The sequence below is a fragment of the Mesoplodon bidens genome (genome assembly GCF_964165515.1).
Source record: "Mesoplodon bidens genome assembly, chromosome: 15".
Classification (NCBI taxonomy): domain Eukaryota; kingdom Metazoa; phylum Chordata; class Mammalia; order Artiodactyla; family Ziphiidae; genus Mesoplodon; species Mesoplodon bidens.
The window spans coordinates 25,173,923-25,191,154 of record NC_138171.1 but is presented as its reverse complement, the minus strand read 5'-3'; the positions used below and the strand labels follow the sequence as shown (position 1 = coordinate 25,191,154).

The window sequence follows — 17,232 nt, the reverse complement described above, 5'->3', positions numbered from 1 at the left end:
CAGAGACCTGTGCGCGTGCGCGACGTCTGAGGACGCCGGCACGGGAGGTTCGATTTTGCCGGGGGCTGAACTTACCTCAGCTTTTGGAGGCGTGGAGAACTCGCGCTGTTCTGCGTCTCTTGCAGAGTGAATTCGAGGTGGTTTCTCCTGGGTTAGGGTGGTGGGTAAGGCACTCAGTAATATGAGCCCGTCGGGGCTTGTTTCCCTGCTGCTCCCTCCACCGTGCCCCACTGGGGTTGTCTAGTGTTTCAGGAACTCGAAGTTGGAGCTAGAGGCGCACATCTCACTAAAGGGTTTTACTTCACGAGAAATTTAACTCAACAGGCTGGATTTCAACTTGGGAGGTCGGCTTCTCCCTGTAGACGGGAGAGGAGACGTCCCCTGAGGAGAAGCGGCCTGGCAGGAGGCATTCTGTCGGGAAACCTCGAAATCCTTGTTTGTGAAGTCTTTGCTTGAATGCTGCGGGTGCAATTCCCCTTGAGGCATGATGATATAGCAGTTACCCTTTAGGGGGCTCTCACTATTGTCAATGCCCTCCAGCCAAATACCACCGAGATCACCTGTCTAGTTGAACAAAGCTGGGCTTGGACTTCCCTGGTAGTCCAGTGGTTAAGAATCTGCCTGCCAATCCAGGAGACACGGGTTCGAGCCCTGGTCCGGGAAGATCCCACATGCTGCAGAGCAACTAAGCCTGTGCGCCACAAGTACTGAGCCTGTGCGCCACAAGTACTGAGCCTGTGCTCTAGAGCCCGCGAGCCATAACTACTGAAGCCCACGTGCCACAATTAACAAGCCCAGGCGCCTAGAGCCCGTGCTCTGCAACAAGAGAAGCCACCGCAATGAGAAGCCCGCGCACCGCAATGAAGAGTAGCCCCCCAGTCGCGGCAACTAGCGCAGCAACGAAGACACAACACAGCCATAAATTTTAAAAAAAACCCTGAGCTTGTTGTCTCCTTGTAAGGAGGGGAGGCACAGCATGAGGCACAGGGAGACATCTCAGGAAGAGGGTGCTGGAAAGAATTTACAGGGTTTGGGCTTGTGTTAGGTAATTTGGAGGAGGGCTCCAGGAAGTGGGCCTTCTCTCTGGATTGGATGCTCTTAGGAGGTGAAGGTAATTCTATGATGGGTTATTTTAATAATTATTACCTAAAAAGGGAGAAGAACCCTCATGTTAGCCAGGATAGGGGGATATTTGGTCTTTTTGTTTGTTTGTTTTTCTTTTGTGGTTGGGACAGTATTCTTGTTTGTTTGTATTCAAACATGTTTATGGAGTGATTTTGTTTTTGTCTTATCCATCATGGTCACAGAGTGGCTTTGTCTGATGTTGGTGTTTTGTGAAATTGTTTATGTTCAGTAGGGCAGCACATCCTGGTTGATAACACCAACCTAGCTCCCCCTATTATAGCTCCCCCTAGTATATATTCCCCGCTTTGGGCCTCAAAACGACTGTGTGAGACAATCCACAAATAGTCTGTACTCTCCATTGGATACTAGTCCCTAATGTAAGTGTGGTAGGTAAAATTAGGTCCCTGTCTCCAAGGAGCTTATAGCTCAGTGAGAGTGATCCAAGCCCAGGCAACCTGCTGCCAGTGGCTGCTTTTTTACCTTGAGAATCTGTATCCCTAAGGGGACTACACTGCCTCCTCAGTAATTTTCAGCTACTGATATCTGTGCATACCAGGATTTCTCAACAGCAGTACTCTCGACATTTTGGACCAGATAATTCTTTGTTATTGGTGGCTGTTCTGTGCAGTGTAGGATGTTTGGCAGTATCCCTGGCCTCTATCCACTAGATGCCAGTGGCACCCTTCCCCTAATTGTGACAACCAAAAATGTCTCCAGCCATTACCAAATCACCCCTGGTCGAAAGCCACTGGTGAATACCATTTGTATCCTCCTGGTCTCTGAGAGGTAACAAATATTTGGGGCATGACAGTCCCCAAATCACTTTGAGTGGAGAGGCCTTGAAGAGGAGAGAAGGAAACAATGGCCTACGTTTTTGAAAAGCCCATCCCACTAGGAGAATGAAGACTGAGACAAAGAGAAGACAAGTGGGAAAAAACAAAGGTAGAAGAGAAATGATAGAGGCAGAGAGGAGCTCATAGGAAATCACCCTTAAGTTACTTAGTTCACCCTAACAAAGTTAGTTCACGTTAATAAAGACAAAGCCTTAATGAGGCCTCGCTATACTGCCACTCCCTGTTTGGGAAATGCTGGTCTGATTAGCAAATAGTGTTGACCACTTTTGTGAAAAATTTATTTTCTTTTACAGCATGGTACCAGATATGACCTCCCTGAACTGGTTGCTTGCAAGAGACTTTCTTCAGAGATTTCAGGTTACCCTCAAGGTAGTTGTTTTCTTGGGAAAGCCAAGATTCCCTGGGGAGCTGGCAAAAGTCACAAAGCAATGGCAGCTAAACGTTTCCAGGTTTTCCAAGAGATAGGTTGTACTTAGATTAAGCTAATAAGAACGTCAGCACAATAGTTCTTTGTATTTTCCTAACCTGTTTCATCCAGGAATCTGTAAAACATAGACATTTATTAATTTTCTTCTCATAATGGTGAGGGAAATCATTGACATTCTCCTATTTTATAGATACAGAAGCCAAATTATGGAGTCCACAAAAAGTAGTGAGAAATCCAGAACAGCCTCCTGGAATCTTCACTCTGGGCCATTCTTTTTTTTTTTTTTTTTTTTGGCTGTATGTGGGCCTCTCACTGCTGTGGCCTCTCCCTTTGCGGGGCACAGGCTCCGGACGCGCAGGCTCAGCGGCCACGGCTCACGGGCCCAGCCGCTCCGCAGCATGTGGGATCTTCCCGGACCAGGGCACGAACCCGTGTCCCCTGCATCGGCAGGCGGAGTCTCAACCACTGCGCCACCAGGGAAGCCCACTCTGGGCCATTCTTGATGCTCAGCACCACCCCAGATCTCCAGCTTCCTAGTAGTAAGCTACTGAATTTTATGTTTTCATAGGCTTTAAAATATTCCTTAGTCTCTTCACTTGACCCACAAAAACAGGCCTATAGAGGCTATGACTTTAAATAGTGATGGTACTTGAACTAGAACCCAGATCTCATTATTTTGGTCCAGTACTCTGTCTACTTAAGCAAGCCCATACATCCTTGTAGGTGATGTTTAACTTACAGAAAACATAATTAAGTTAGAAATTCTAATCCACAGGGAAATCCAGACCTATTCAATCCTTTTCATTCATTTCATGGGGACTTTACGAGTTAGCTTTGATGAGTAAAAGAGAAAGTCACTGAGATATTAATGAAAAGCATTTAGTAACTCTGAAATTAAATTTGTCTTTGGGTTGATGAGGTAGACAGGAGGTATAGTGAGCACCGCCCCCTTACCCAAAGAAGTCTTGAATAGTTTATCCTCCGAGAACTAAACTAACAGAAATGAATTCTTAATTATTTAATCATATATAGAAATGACTTATGAGATAATGTGTCAATGGAGAGATTTAGGAATCTAGTCTAATGGAAATACTGTCTCCAAATAACGTCATTATGTCAGTGATTCTCAAATCCATTATTTCCAATTCAAACTTCTCAGAATTCTAGCCTTACATGTCCAAGTGCCTATTTCTTTTCATTTGCTTGTCTCACAGAGATCTCAAAGTTATTGTGTTTATAACAGAACTCTGGGTATGTCCCACTGCAAATCTTCCTCATCTCAATTAACAAGACACTGCTCTCTACCCAGTTGCTTAAATCAGAAACTCAGGAGTTAACCCAGTTCCTTCCTTTTCCTCACTTTCTTCATCCAATTCATTATCAAGCCTTATTGATTCAATGTCCAAAATAAATCTCAAATCCAACCACTTTTTTCTCTACTGCCACTAGCCTGGTCCAGGCGATAGTCATCTCTTTCTTGGATACTGCAACAGTCTCCTCTTGCCCCTTTACTTCATAACACTTACCACAATTTGTTTAATTTATTGGTCCGTTTTTCTTACTTGTGATTTAATTATCTCACTTCACTACTAGAATGTATATAAAGTGCTTGAGGATAGGTACAAAATCTATTTTTTTTTTTTTTGGCTGCATTGGGTCTTCGTTGCTGCGTGTGGGCTTTCTCTAGTTGTGGTGAGCGGGGGCTACTCTTCATTGCAGTGTGCGGACTTCTCATTGCGGTGGCTTCTCTTGTTACGGAGCACAGGCTCTAGGCACATGGGCTTCAGTAGTTGCAGCACGCGGGCTCAGTAGTTGTGGCTCGCAGGCTCTAGAGTGCAGGCTCAGTAGTTATGGCACACGGGCTTAGTTGCTCCGCGGCACATGGGATCTTCCCGGACCAGGGGTCGAACCCGTGTCCCCTGCGTTGGCAGGCAGCTTCTTAACCACTGTGCCACCAGGGAAGTCCTGTTATTTATTTTTAAGTGCATATGTCCTTTCTTTCCAGCTAGATTATAAAATCCTTGAGGGCAATGACTCTGTGTACTGTTGCCTTCTACAGTGTGTTAAATCTAGTAGGATCTTGATGTCAATTGTGTTGTGATTTACAGGGTTACTTAGTGTCTTGGCATCTCTACAGAAGACTTCAAAACTCTTAAGAAAACCACAACGATATACCACCTCACACCAATTGGATGGCTATTAGGAAAAAAAAAAAGAAAGAAAATGACAAGTGTTAACAAGGATGTGGAGAAATTGGTGTACTGTTAGTTGGAATGTAAAATAGTGCAGCCACTGTGTATGGCTGTTCCCCAAAACAATATGGTGGTTCCTCAAGAAATTAAAAATAGTATTACCATATGATACAGTAATTCCAATTCTGGGTATATATCCAAAAAAAATTGAAAGCAGAGTCTCAAAGAGATATTTGTATACCTATAGGTATAGCAGCATTATTCACAATAGCCAACAGGTGCAAGCAACCCAAATGTCTATTGATAGATGAATGGATAAACAAAATGTGGTATATACATGTAATGGAATGTTATTCAGCCTTAAAAAGAAGGAAATTCTGACATGCTATAACATGGATGAAACTTGAGGACATTATGTTAAGTGAAATAAGCCAGGCACAAAAAGATAAATACTGTACGATCCCATTTATATGAAGTACTTAGGGTAGTCAAATTCATAGAAACAGAAAGTAGAATGGTGGTTGCCAGAGTCTGGGGGATGAGGGAGAATGGAGAATTGTTGTTTAATGGGTATAGAGTTTTAGTTTTGCAGGATAAAAGGTGTTCTGGAGATTGGTTGCACAACGTGGTGAATGTACTTAGTTGTACACAAAAATGGTTAAGATGGTAAAATTTTTTTTTTTTTTTTTGCGGTATGAGGGCCTCTCACTGTTGTGGCCTCTCCTGTTGCGGAGCACAGGCTCCGGACGCACAGGCTCAGCGGCCATGGCTCACGGGCCCAGCCGCTCTGCGGCATGTGGGATCTTCCCAGACCGGGGCACGAACCCGTGTCCCCTGCATCAGCAGGCGGACTCTCAACCACTGCGCCACCAGGGAAGCCCAAGATGGTAAATTTTATGTGTATTTAACCAGAATTTTTTTTTCAAAAGACCACTGAATAGGGAATCAAAAGACCAAGGTTGGAGTTCCTTGTTCCTTGATGACTAATGAATCTTGAGCAAGTCACTTTTTCACTCATGCCTTGATTTCTTCATCTTTAAACAGGATAATAAAACATTCCCAGCTTCTGGGTTTATGTAAGGATCAGAGAGAAAAAAAAACCCAAAAAATGAATAACTCTTAAGATAATTTTTTTGAGTAGTAGTTCTAGTATTCCAGTGTCCCTTATCTCCTTTAATATTCATTACAAATTTTATGTCTTATTTCATAACAAAATATTCCTAAAGACGTCTTAGCAATAACCTGTTACCACTTCAAAGGATATATACGCTGAACTCTTTTAACTTGGGTTGCTCACCTTATAATTTGGTCCTGGGAAAACAGCAAATAAAAAGCCTTTATGAAGGCTATTGATGACCTAATATCCTAATTACTAATGTGGTTTAGCATTAATTGAGGAAATACAAGTTTAGGATTCTCATGTGAACATAATAAAGCTGGTCCCAAATTAAGGGGATAAGAGGAAGAATGAACATCTGCTGAGTACCTAATAACTGTTAGGCCCTATAACAGATGTGTTACATGCATTATCTCATTTAATCCTTACAACAGTGTTGTCAGGTTAATAACATCATACTCGTTTTATAAACGGGGAAAACAAAGCTGAGAGGTTGTCACTTGCCCAGGATAACACAATGAATGACAGAGATGCAATCAAATGCAGGTCTGTGTGACTCTAAAGCCCATACTCTTTCTACTGTTACACTGCCTCTCAAAATATATTTGACTATGCCTCTTGGTAATAGAGTTAATGGTAAATATTATATATTTGATATATATTCATACATTTATATCAGTTATCTTCCCTTAGTCGTTACAAGTAAGGTAGACTGTGGTAGGGACAATTATCACCACTTTATAGATGATGAAACAGATAGGAAATTTAACTTACCTAACACCAACATCAACCAGCCAATAAATAATAATAACAGGACTTGAAAATAGGTACTGCAGTTCTCAGACCCATGTGTTTTCCACATCAGCCTCATGAGAGCAGAATTTTATCTCTGAATTTTCTGGTTCTGACATTTTTTATGGGAGCGAAAGAGTGAGCATCTTGAAAGTCCTTCAGTTCTCAGTATACATGGACAGATTAAACACAAATTCATCCTTATTCTTTCCCCCATTCACTAAAATGACATTGAGTTAATATTTTTAATGTTATCAGTCCACAAGGACAAAGGGAATAAGAAAGATAACAGGGCTTCCCTGGTGGCGCAGTGGTTGAGAGTCCGCCTGCCGATGCAGGGGACACGGGTTCGTGCCCCCATCCGGGAGGATCCCATATGCTGCGGAGTGGCTGGGCCCGTGAGCCATGGCCGCTGAGCCTGTGCGTCCGGAGCCTGTGCTCTGCAACGGGAGAGGCCACAACAGTGAGAGGCCCGTGTACCGCAAAAAAAAAAGAAAAAAAAGAAAGATAACAGCAGATGACGGATATCAACAACATTTTGGAAGATGGAAAGTTGAGCCGAGAAAATTGAATTCCAAATACTGGGGAGGGGTATACTAATGAGAGGCAAGCAGGTTCATGTTGCAGAACACTAAAACATCAGGAATTGAAAGGAGCAGATACTGTAGCAGCAGAGATATGTGAGGGGCCAAAATGAGGGGCATCGGCTGAAAGTCTATATAAGAAGTTAAACTACCGGGCTCCTTCCTCATCCTGCTCAGTTAGGCAATTATGCCTCTATCTCCCTGCTTTATTCTGTGAAAAATTGAATTAGAGAAGCTCCAGACTGAAGTACCAGATACAGCTAAAGGTCATAGCTGAGGAGGCTGGGGTAGGAGGATACCACGCTGAAAACAGAGATCAGATGAGTATCTACATGCTGAATGATGAAACTCACCCAGCCTTCTCGCTGTACTTCACTCCAAGGATGCTGACAGCAAGGCTTATATTCTCGAGGCAGGACAGCAGAGGATTAATTTTGGGAGAAACTTAAAATTGGATAAACCCAGAAGAAATATCTATAGATAATGATACTTGAGGGTCTCCCAACAAAACAAATAGGTCCCCACTTTATCAACCTGTGATGAAACCCACCAGCTGACAAACTCTTCCACCTAACAGACCTTCCAAATACCTTTGTAATGACTCACTCTTAAATATGAAGGGACAGCAAAGGATCACCAGATAGTTGAGATAAACCTTCACCAAGAAAAACAGCATCAAACAGAAATGGAAAACAGGCAATATAGAGAACAGAAGAATATTTTTTTGAAAACAATAAGCATCCTCTGCCTCTGATAGTATAAAATAATGTATCCATAAAGCAAAAGCAAGTTGCTCCAAAAAAAAGGAGCAATCAGAGAAAAATAGCTCTGGGAAATTTTTTTAATAGCAAAAACAAATAATAGAAGTATTAATGTATAAAATTGAGGAAATCTCCCAGAAAAATAGAACAAAAAGACAGACCTGAAAATAGAAGAGAAAAGATAATTGGAGAATGAATCCATAAGGTCCAATGTTAGGCTAACTGCAGTTTTAGAAATGGAGAAGAAATGAAGGGAAGAAACTTATCAAAGAAATCACAAGTTCTCTGATAACTGAAGGACACGAGTTTCCAAATTGACAGAGCCTGCTGAGCGCCCAGCATAATGAAGGGGAAAAAAACAAAACCAAAAGAGCTATGGGACATTATCATGAAATTTCTAAAGACAAGGGATAAAGAGAAGATCCAAAAATCTTGTTGATAGGAGGTGAAGAGGGAGCAGGGAAAGGGGAATGGATTATTCATAAAAGAGTAGGTAATAAGAATAGCATATTTCTTAACATTGACACTGGTGGTTAGAAGACGATGAAACAGTGCTTTCAAAATTCTGAGAAAATTATTTTCAACCTAGAATTCTATACTAAGTCATGTTATTAATCAAGTGTGAGGCACAATTAAAGATGCAAGGATCAAAAACATTTACTAACCCCCAAGCTTTTCCTGGGACACTACTGGAGGATGTGCTCTACTGAAACAAGAACGACCAAGATAGAGGTTTTAGGAAAGAGGGGAATCAACCTAAGAAAGGTAAAAGGAAGTCCCAAGATGATAGCTGTACAGCAGACCTTGTGAGGGATAGTCCAGACTAAAGGGGAAGGAGTGCTCCAGGGGAGTATTTCCAGTAAAACTGTTAGAGTATACATGTTTGGGTGTGCTGAAAATAGTTAAGGCATTTTTACATTTCTGTTAGAGAGTCTGGAACAGTTAGTGATAATGATACAGAAAATTTGGCAAACAAAAAACTGAGGCGATTATTAATTGCAAGACAAAAAGTTACATAAGAAAGGAAATGTAATCATAATACAATTAATTGATCGAGAAGTAAACCACACTTATAGACCCATAATAAGGTTAATTTGAAACATTAATTTAATGTGATATAAAAATATTGTGAGGCTGAAGGGAGGGAAACATAAAGTGTTGGATCTTTATCTTTTATATCAGGTACTGTTTAAAGTTTACAAATCAAAAAAGAAAGCAGTAAAAATATTTAATTTAGGGAAATGTTAGTAAATATGCAAAGAAAAAAAGCCAGTGAAAGAGTCTGGGAGGGTATCTCAGGCTTTGGGGAGGCCACCGCTTTTTTTTAAGTCTGTGTGTGTGTTAAAATATACTTCTGCTGTGTTTTGTTATGAGCCTTGTAGTTCCACATGACTTTTTTTAAACCACAAGACTTAAAGTATTTACATGTATTACCTTGATAAACATTAAAAATATCCAACATAGAAAGAGAGAGAGAGCAGGAAAGAGAGAAAGAAAATCTTGTGTCTATCCAGATCTATGATATAAAATGACATTATGAATTTTCTTTATAGAGAAGTCCTGGAAGAATACCAGAAAATAACAACCCTAGATATTTCAGAAGAATAAAACCCTAACTGTTTAGGCCATTTTTTAAAGTATCACATTTAATTTGGGGTGTCACAGTGGCTGCCTTCTCCCAAAATGAGAGAAATAAGGTGGAATACTAGAGCATTGCTATCCTCTGAGTTCTAATCAGTCTTACTGGCTGATTTTTTTAAATTGTGAAAACAAATGTCATCGATCTTCTGGAATCTCAAAAAGATGTTATCCTCAAGATTAATGTTGTGAGACTGTCTCATATATGGAATTAGGAGACCTAGGTTTAAATCCCCTTTCTGTGACTTACTGGCTCTGTCACCTTAGGTATATTATTGATTCTGGCCCTCCCGTTTCTTCTGCTTACTCCAGAAGCTAAATTGCAATGAAAAATGTTCAAGAAGAACTGCTTCATGCTAAATCTCTCTAGTAGTGAATATACTCCAGTGTACTTATTAGGGATTATTCAGTCTCCTCTATTAAACTATAAGAATTTTAAAAGTACCAACTATATCTTTGCCTCTGAAATTTTCCACATCCTATTATTGCTGTTCTCTGCTTCTAATGGGCACCAAATCAATGTTGCCAGAGATTTATTGACCATATTGTGAGGAGAATGTTTGTCATTAAATGTTCCCAGGGCTTCCCTGGTGGCGCAGTGGTTGAGAGTCCGCCTGCCGATGCAGGGGACACGGGTTCGTGCCCCGGTCCGGGAAGATCCCACATGCCGCGGAGCAGCTGGGCCCGTGAGCCATGGCCGCTGAGCCTGCGTGTCCGGAGCCTGTGCTCCGCAGCGGAAGAGGCTACAACAGTGAGAGGCCCGCGTACCACAGAAAAAAAAGGAAAGATTTTATCCAAAACCCTGGAGTATCCCAAAGATCTGGTAAACTTAACTGCTATTGTTACTGATATCCATGTTCTTATGAGTATTAACAAAACAATTTATGACACAGCTAAACAAAATTATAGCATGAAATCTAGAGGAAGCCTGGTGAAGGAGACATAAAGAGAGTTTTATGATCTTGAAAAGTACAAACGGGACTTCCCTGGTGGCATGGTGGTTAAGAATCCGCCTGCCAATGTAGGGGACACGGGTTTGATCCCTGGTTTGGGACGATCCCACATGCTGTGGAGTAGTTGTGGCCCACGGGCGCACTACGCCCATGCGCCACAACTACTGACCCTGCGCTCTAGAGCCTGCAAGCCACAACTACTGAGCCCGTGAGCCACAATTACTAAAGCCTGCACTCCGCAACAAGAAAAGCCACCACAATGAGAAGCCCGTGCACCACAACAAAGAGTAGCCCCCGCTCGCCGCAGCTAGAGAAAGCCTGCACAGCAACGGAGACCCAACACAGCCAAAAAAAAAAAAAAAAGTACAGAGTGAGACTTAATTTGTTCAACAATACCTAGAATATTAGAACTTTAGCTCACCTTTGGAAATTTAAAATACACTTTCAGAAAATAAAAATTAAATTTAAATGCCCACTAGATAGTGGACCTTAAATTTTTAAAAGTAACCATTTCATATATTTTAGAACAGTATAATTTTTCAATTAAGGCTATATTATTATAGCTAATATTTATTGAATGCTTCCTTTTGAACACTCCTCTAAGCTCCTTAATATATTATCTTGTTTTCCTAACCCTGTGAAATAGGTACTGTAATTACCCCCATTTTACAAATAAGAAAGTGGGCTCAAAGAGATTAACTAAATATCATCTTCCAGATGCGATCTGATCAGTTCCCAGATATTATACCTCCTTTAAATATGACAACTTTTCCCCCTTTATTTATTTATTTATTTATTTATTTTTAAATTTTTGGCTGCGTTGGGTCTTTGTTGCTGCATGCAGGCTTTGAATAGCTGCAGCGAGCATGGGCTGCTCTTCGTTGCAGTGTGCGGGCTTCTCATTGCAGTTGCTTCTCTTGTTGCGGAGCATGGGCTCTAGGTGTGCAGGCTTCAATAGTTGTGGCATGCGAGCTCAGTAGTTGTGGCTCATGGGCTCTAGAGCGCAGGCTTAGTAGTTGTGGCGCACGGGCTTCGTTGCTCCGTGGCATGTGGGATCTTCCCGGACCAGGGCTTGAACCTGTGTCCCCTGCACTGGCAGGCGGAGTCTCAACCACTGTGCCAGCAGGGAAGCCCCCTAAAGTTGGGTTTCTTTGAAATGACCCAAGGCTCTCTTAATATCTTCCTTCCTAAATTGTACTCCAATTCCCTTTTGATGGTGTTAAACTCATTCCAGTTTAAGATTGTTCTTGGTGGAGCCATCTGACCTGGTAGCTTTTATTATCCTCCCACATGTATAATCGCTTGTTAGCCTCTTTATTTCTAGCTTCCTCTAAGTATTTCTTCTCAAGTTCTTGGTTTCCCAACATACAGTGTTACTTCTCTTCTGTTAGATAACTTTTTTTTTTTTTTTTTGGTGGCGCTGCATGGCTTGCAGGATCTTAGTTCCCCGACCAGGGATGGAACCCATTCCTCCTGTGGTGGAAGCCCAGAGTCCTAACCACTGGACCACCAGGGAAGTCCCTAAATAACTCTTTTAAACAAACAAAAAATACCTTTAAATAGCCTTATTCTTTTTGAGAAATCTCTTTTCCTTCCCCAAGTTCCCTTCCACCCAATAACCTCAGTAAAAATAGTCTCTTTCTCTGCTGAAACTTTGTAGTACTTCACTTATGCCTGCTTTCTTTATCTTATTTGTCATGTTCTCTCTAGCATTAGAGTTGTGTGTATTCATTTACTGTTTGCTAGAATCTAAACCTCTTGGGACAAGAGCCAAATTTTACACATTTTTGTATTCCTTGCACATAATAAATGTTTAGTGAGTGTTGTTGAATGAATGAATAGACGAATAAATGGAGTCCTATTTAGTGGTGTGTTAGAGTTGCTCTTACTAGATTCTGAATGCTAATTGTTAAATTTTCAGGAATTTTGCTAGTAGGCCGTTAAACTATTGGTAGCTTGAAAACTGACCATGGTAGAAGTATTTCCACCAATGTTTTGTTGCACAACACAACAAAGTTTTTTTTTTCCACCAGAGAGCCAGTTATTATTAAACAGTTATATATTTATCAAACATTTACCAGCACACCACTGGTCCTATTCTTCCATACTAGAAAGCTGTATATACCTCTTTGTGTTAATATTAAAAAGCTGAAGAGTTTCTAAGCCATCTTTTCTAATCTCAACATTTTACAGATAAAGAAATTGAGATCCAGAGAACTGAAGTGGTTTGTATATGTGATACATCTAGATAGTAGCAAAGCAGAAACTGGATTCCAGCTCTTCATTCTTCTGGTCATTTCTTCTTTTTATGCCACCACATTGACTTCATTTCTATGTTGTTTTACTGTTGCTTTGTTCCTTGGTATAACTTCAGATAAGGTCATAAGTATTGTTCCACACATAATAATTATTAAGGGGTGTCAGTGAACAGAACACAGCTTTCTCTACTCTTCGTTCCTTTTGCAAACAGATTTAGCACATTTGTTTTTGGAGAAAGAGCAGATTTTGTTCCTGAGTTTTATGGGCTGAGAAAAAAAGTTTTGCCTTTAATGTTTCTTTATTGTTTAGTTAAAAATTTTTTATTGAATAAAAGAGACTGCGTTTCATAAAAGTACATTATATGACACTTAGAAATGTGTTTGTAAACTTTTATTGCATACTACCCGAGAATGACTGTGAAAGCCAGCCAGCAACAATTTTGTCTCTTCCACAGTGGCATGGCTGCCCAGTAATATCTTCTTCACTGACCTGCCTTGTTTTCTAAAATTCTCACCATTAGTTTGACAATCTGGAATCAAGGTATTTGTTAAAATGCACAAATGTTACCTCGGAAGAAAAGCTCAAAAAGTCATTTTTAGAACACTAGAGGAATAAAAATAGGACAGATATTTCGTGATTTTGAAGGGATAAGGGTGATAAAGAGAGGCCCAAGATAATGTAGGAATTTCCAGTAGGATAGGTAGGACAAGCTTATCTTTGGTGATTTGTCACAACTTAGAACCCATGGGGACTTCCCTGGCAGTCCAGTGGTTGGGACTCCACCCTTCCTTTGCAGGGTTTGACCCCTGGCCGGGGAACTAAGATCCCCATATGCTGCATGACACAGCCAAAAAAAAAAAAAAGTGGAAAAAAGAACCCATGACAGCCAGAGGATAGCATGAGAATATTGGTCATAATCAGTGGATTTATTGGAGACTTCAGTGAGATCTTGGAAATATGGTTAACTTCTGAGAATATTGGTCATAATCAGTGGATTTATTGGAGACTTCAGTGAGATCTTGGAAATATGGTTAACTTCTGAGAACAGAACTAGTAAGAAACAACCTAGGCTTGTCAGACCTCGCTTGGAGTATTATCGTTAGAAAATTTGTAGACAAACTGGAACACTTTCCAGGGAGAAGATTGGGACTGAAAAATCCACCTTCAGTAAATATTTATGTTCCAGCACTGTTCTGTACATTGTGATACATCAGTGAACAAAACAAAGATCTCTGCCCTTGTTTTTGTTTGTGTGTTTGGTTTTTTGTTTGTTTGGCCCCACTGCGTGGCATGCGGGATCTTAGTTCCCTGACCAGGGATCGAACCCATGGCCCTTGCAGTGGAAGCATAGAATCCTAACCACTGGATCGCCAGGGAATTCCCCTCCCTGCCCTTAGGGAACTTGAGTTTTTGTAAGGCTAGACAGACAATAAACAAAATGAATACTGACTACAGTTTGTTAGAAGGTGAAAAGTGCTTTTGATAAAAAGAAAAAAATAGACAAGGCAAAGTGAATCATGTCAAGAATATCAGGAAAAGTTGAAGGGTGATAGTTCTGTTTCTTCTATAAAGTATGTATAATAATATTTACCATTGCTATAAACATTGAATGTGGTACTATTTGTTAAGTACTTTGTACTATGCCTAACATACTTGACAGTAGACAATAAAGGCTCTGCTCCACATCATCTTTACTCCAGGATCCAGGTCTTCTATCTGAAATACTGTCTGTTTTATGGAAGAGGGAAAAGAAGCAGGCAAACCACTCACTGGCGCTTAAAGCTTCTGCCCAGAAGTCACACATCACCAGCTTTATTAGACCAAGTCACATGGTGTGATGGTTTTCAAAATATGTCCACAAATTCTTTGACATTCCTCCCTTCAGAAAGTGGAGTCTAATTCCTCTGCCCTTGAGTGTGAGCTGGACTTAGTTTCTTGCTTCTCACAAATACATGATGACAGAAGTGATGATGTGTGACTTCCAAGACAGGATCATAAAAGGCATTGCAGTTTCTCTCTTGGTCTACTCACTCTGGAATAAGCCAGCTACCATGTCATGAGGACACTCAAGTAGCCAAATGGTTAGACCCATATGGTGAGGAACTTAGGCTCTTCACTAATAGCCAGTGAGGATCAGAGATCTCTTGCCAGTAGTCATGTGAATGAGCTCTCTTGGAAGAGGATCTTCCTGCTTCACTCAAGCTTTCAAATGTCTGCAGCCCCAGGAAACATCTTTTTTTTAAATTGAAGTATAATTGATTTACAATTTTGTATTAGTTTCAGGTGTACAACATAGTGATTCAATATTTTTATACATCACAAAATTATCACCACAATAAAGCTAATGTCCACATGTCACCAGCAAAGTTATTACAATATTATTAACTATATTCCCTATGCTCTACATTACACCCCAAGACTTGTTTACTTTATAACTGGAAGTTTGTACTTCTAAATCTACCTCACCTATTACACTCATGCCCCCCTCCACCTCCCCTCTGGCAATCACCAGTTTGTTCTCTGTATCTATGAGTCTATTTTTGTTTTGTTATATTTGTTCATTTGTTTTGTTTTTTAGATTACACAGGTAAGTGAAATCATGTGGTATTTGCCTTTCTCTGTATGGCTTATTTCATTTAGCATAATACTCTCTGGTCCCATCCATGTTGTCGTAAATGGCAAGATTACATTCTTTTTTATGGCTGAGTAATATTCCATTGTAGATAGATAAAAAGAGAAGTAGATATAGATTTTTAATTAATTAATTAATTAATTTTTGGTTGCATTCGGTCTTCATTGCTGTGCACAGGCTTTCTCTAGTTGCGGTGAGGGGGGGCTACTCTTCGTTGTGGTGTGTGGGCTTCTCATTGTGATGGCTTCTCTTGTTGCGGAGCATGGGCTCTGGGCACACAGGCTTCGGTAGCTGTGGCATACAGGGTCAGTAGTTGTGACTCGTGGGCTCTAGAGCACAGGCTCAGTAGTTGTGGCGCACAGGCTTAGTTGCTCCGTGGCATGTGGGATCTTCCTGGACCAAGGCTTGAACCTGTGTCCCCTGCATTAGCAGGCAGATTCCTAACCACTGCACCAACAGGGAAGTCCCAGTAGATATAGATTTTGAATCATTGTGTTTTCATTTTCATTTGTCTCCAGATATTTTTAAATTTAAATTTTCCCTTTGATTTCTTCAATGACCCATTGATTGTTTAGTACCATGTTTTTAGACTCCATCTGTTTGTGTTTATTCCAGTTTCTTCCTTGTAGTTGATTTCTGGTCTCACACTATTGTGGTCAGAAAAGATGCTTGATATGATTTCAGTCTTCTTAAATTTATTGAGACTTGTTTTGTGGCCTGGCATGTGATCTATCCCGGAGAATGTTCCACGTGCACTTAAAGAATGTGTACTCTGCTGCTTTTGGATGGAATGTTCTATATATAGCTATTAACTTCATCTGATCTAATATTTCATTTAAGGCCGGTTTTTCCTTATCGATTTTCTGTCTGGATGATCTGTCCATTGACGTATGTGGGGTGTCAAAGTCCCCTACTATTATTCTGTTACTGTCAATTTCTCCCTTTATGTCTGTTAATATTTTCTTTATGTATTTAGGTGCTCCTATGTTGGGTGCATATATTTTTATCATTATGTCTTCTTGTTGGATTGATCCTTTTATCATTGTATAATGTCCTTCTTTATCTCTTGTTATGGTTTCTGTTTTAATGTCTTTTATCTAATATAAGTATTTCTACCCCAGCTTTCTTTTTGTTTCTATTTGCATGGAATATATTTTTTCATCCCGTCACTTTTAGTCTGTGTGTCTTTAGATCTGAAGTGAAAGCTTGTAGGCAGTATATATGTATATGTGTATGTGTGTGTGTATATATATATATGTCTTGTTTTTGTATCCATTTAGCTGTTATGTGTCTTGTTGGAACGTTTAGCCCATTTACATTTAAAGTAATTATTGATAGGTGTGTACTTATTGCCATTTTGTTAATTGTTTTCATGGTTCTTTTTTGTTCCTTTCTTCTTCTTTTGCTCTCTCCCCTTTAAGATTTGATGACTATCTTCAGTATAATGTGTGGATTCCTTTCTTTTTGTATGTGTATCTATTATAGATTTTTAGTTTGTTATTACCATGAAGTTCATATAACTAACTATAACTCCCTCTCTCTCTCTCTCTCTGTATGTATGTATATATATATATATATATATATATATATATATGATTATTTTAAGTTGTTGATCTCTTAATTTTTAACACATTCTAATAACACTGCATTTTTACTCCTTCCCCCATGTCTAATGTTTTTGACATCATATTTTACATCTTTTTGTTTTGTGTATACTTTACTTATTGTGAATATAGATGATTTTACTTCATTTGTCTTTTAACCTTCCTACTAGCTTTATAAGTGGTTGATCTACTGCTTTTACTGTATGTTTGCCTTTACCAATAAGATTTTTCCTTTCATATTTTTCATATTTTAGTTGTGTTCTTTTCTGCTTAGAGAAGTCCCTTTAATGTTTC

At 40.0% G+C, this 17,232-nt stretch overlaps 1 protein-coding gene and 1 long non-coding RNA gene across 2 annotated transcripts in view; one reads left to right on the top strand and one right to left on the bottom strand.

Moving 5' to 3' along the window:
- Nucleotides 1-17,232, bottom strand: part of PIGU (phosphatidylinositol glycan anchor biosynthesis class U) — a 577,582-nt gene that overhangs the window by 13,472 nt on the left and 546,878 nt on the right. The window lies entirely within an intron of this gene.
- Nucleotides 35-2,677, top strand: LOC308628758. The gene is made up of 3 exons (XR_014017576.1): nt 35-137; nt 2,273-2,348; nt 2,597-2,677. It is a non-coding gene; the product is annotated as an uncharacterized lncRNA (long non-coding RNA).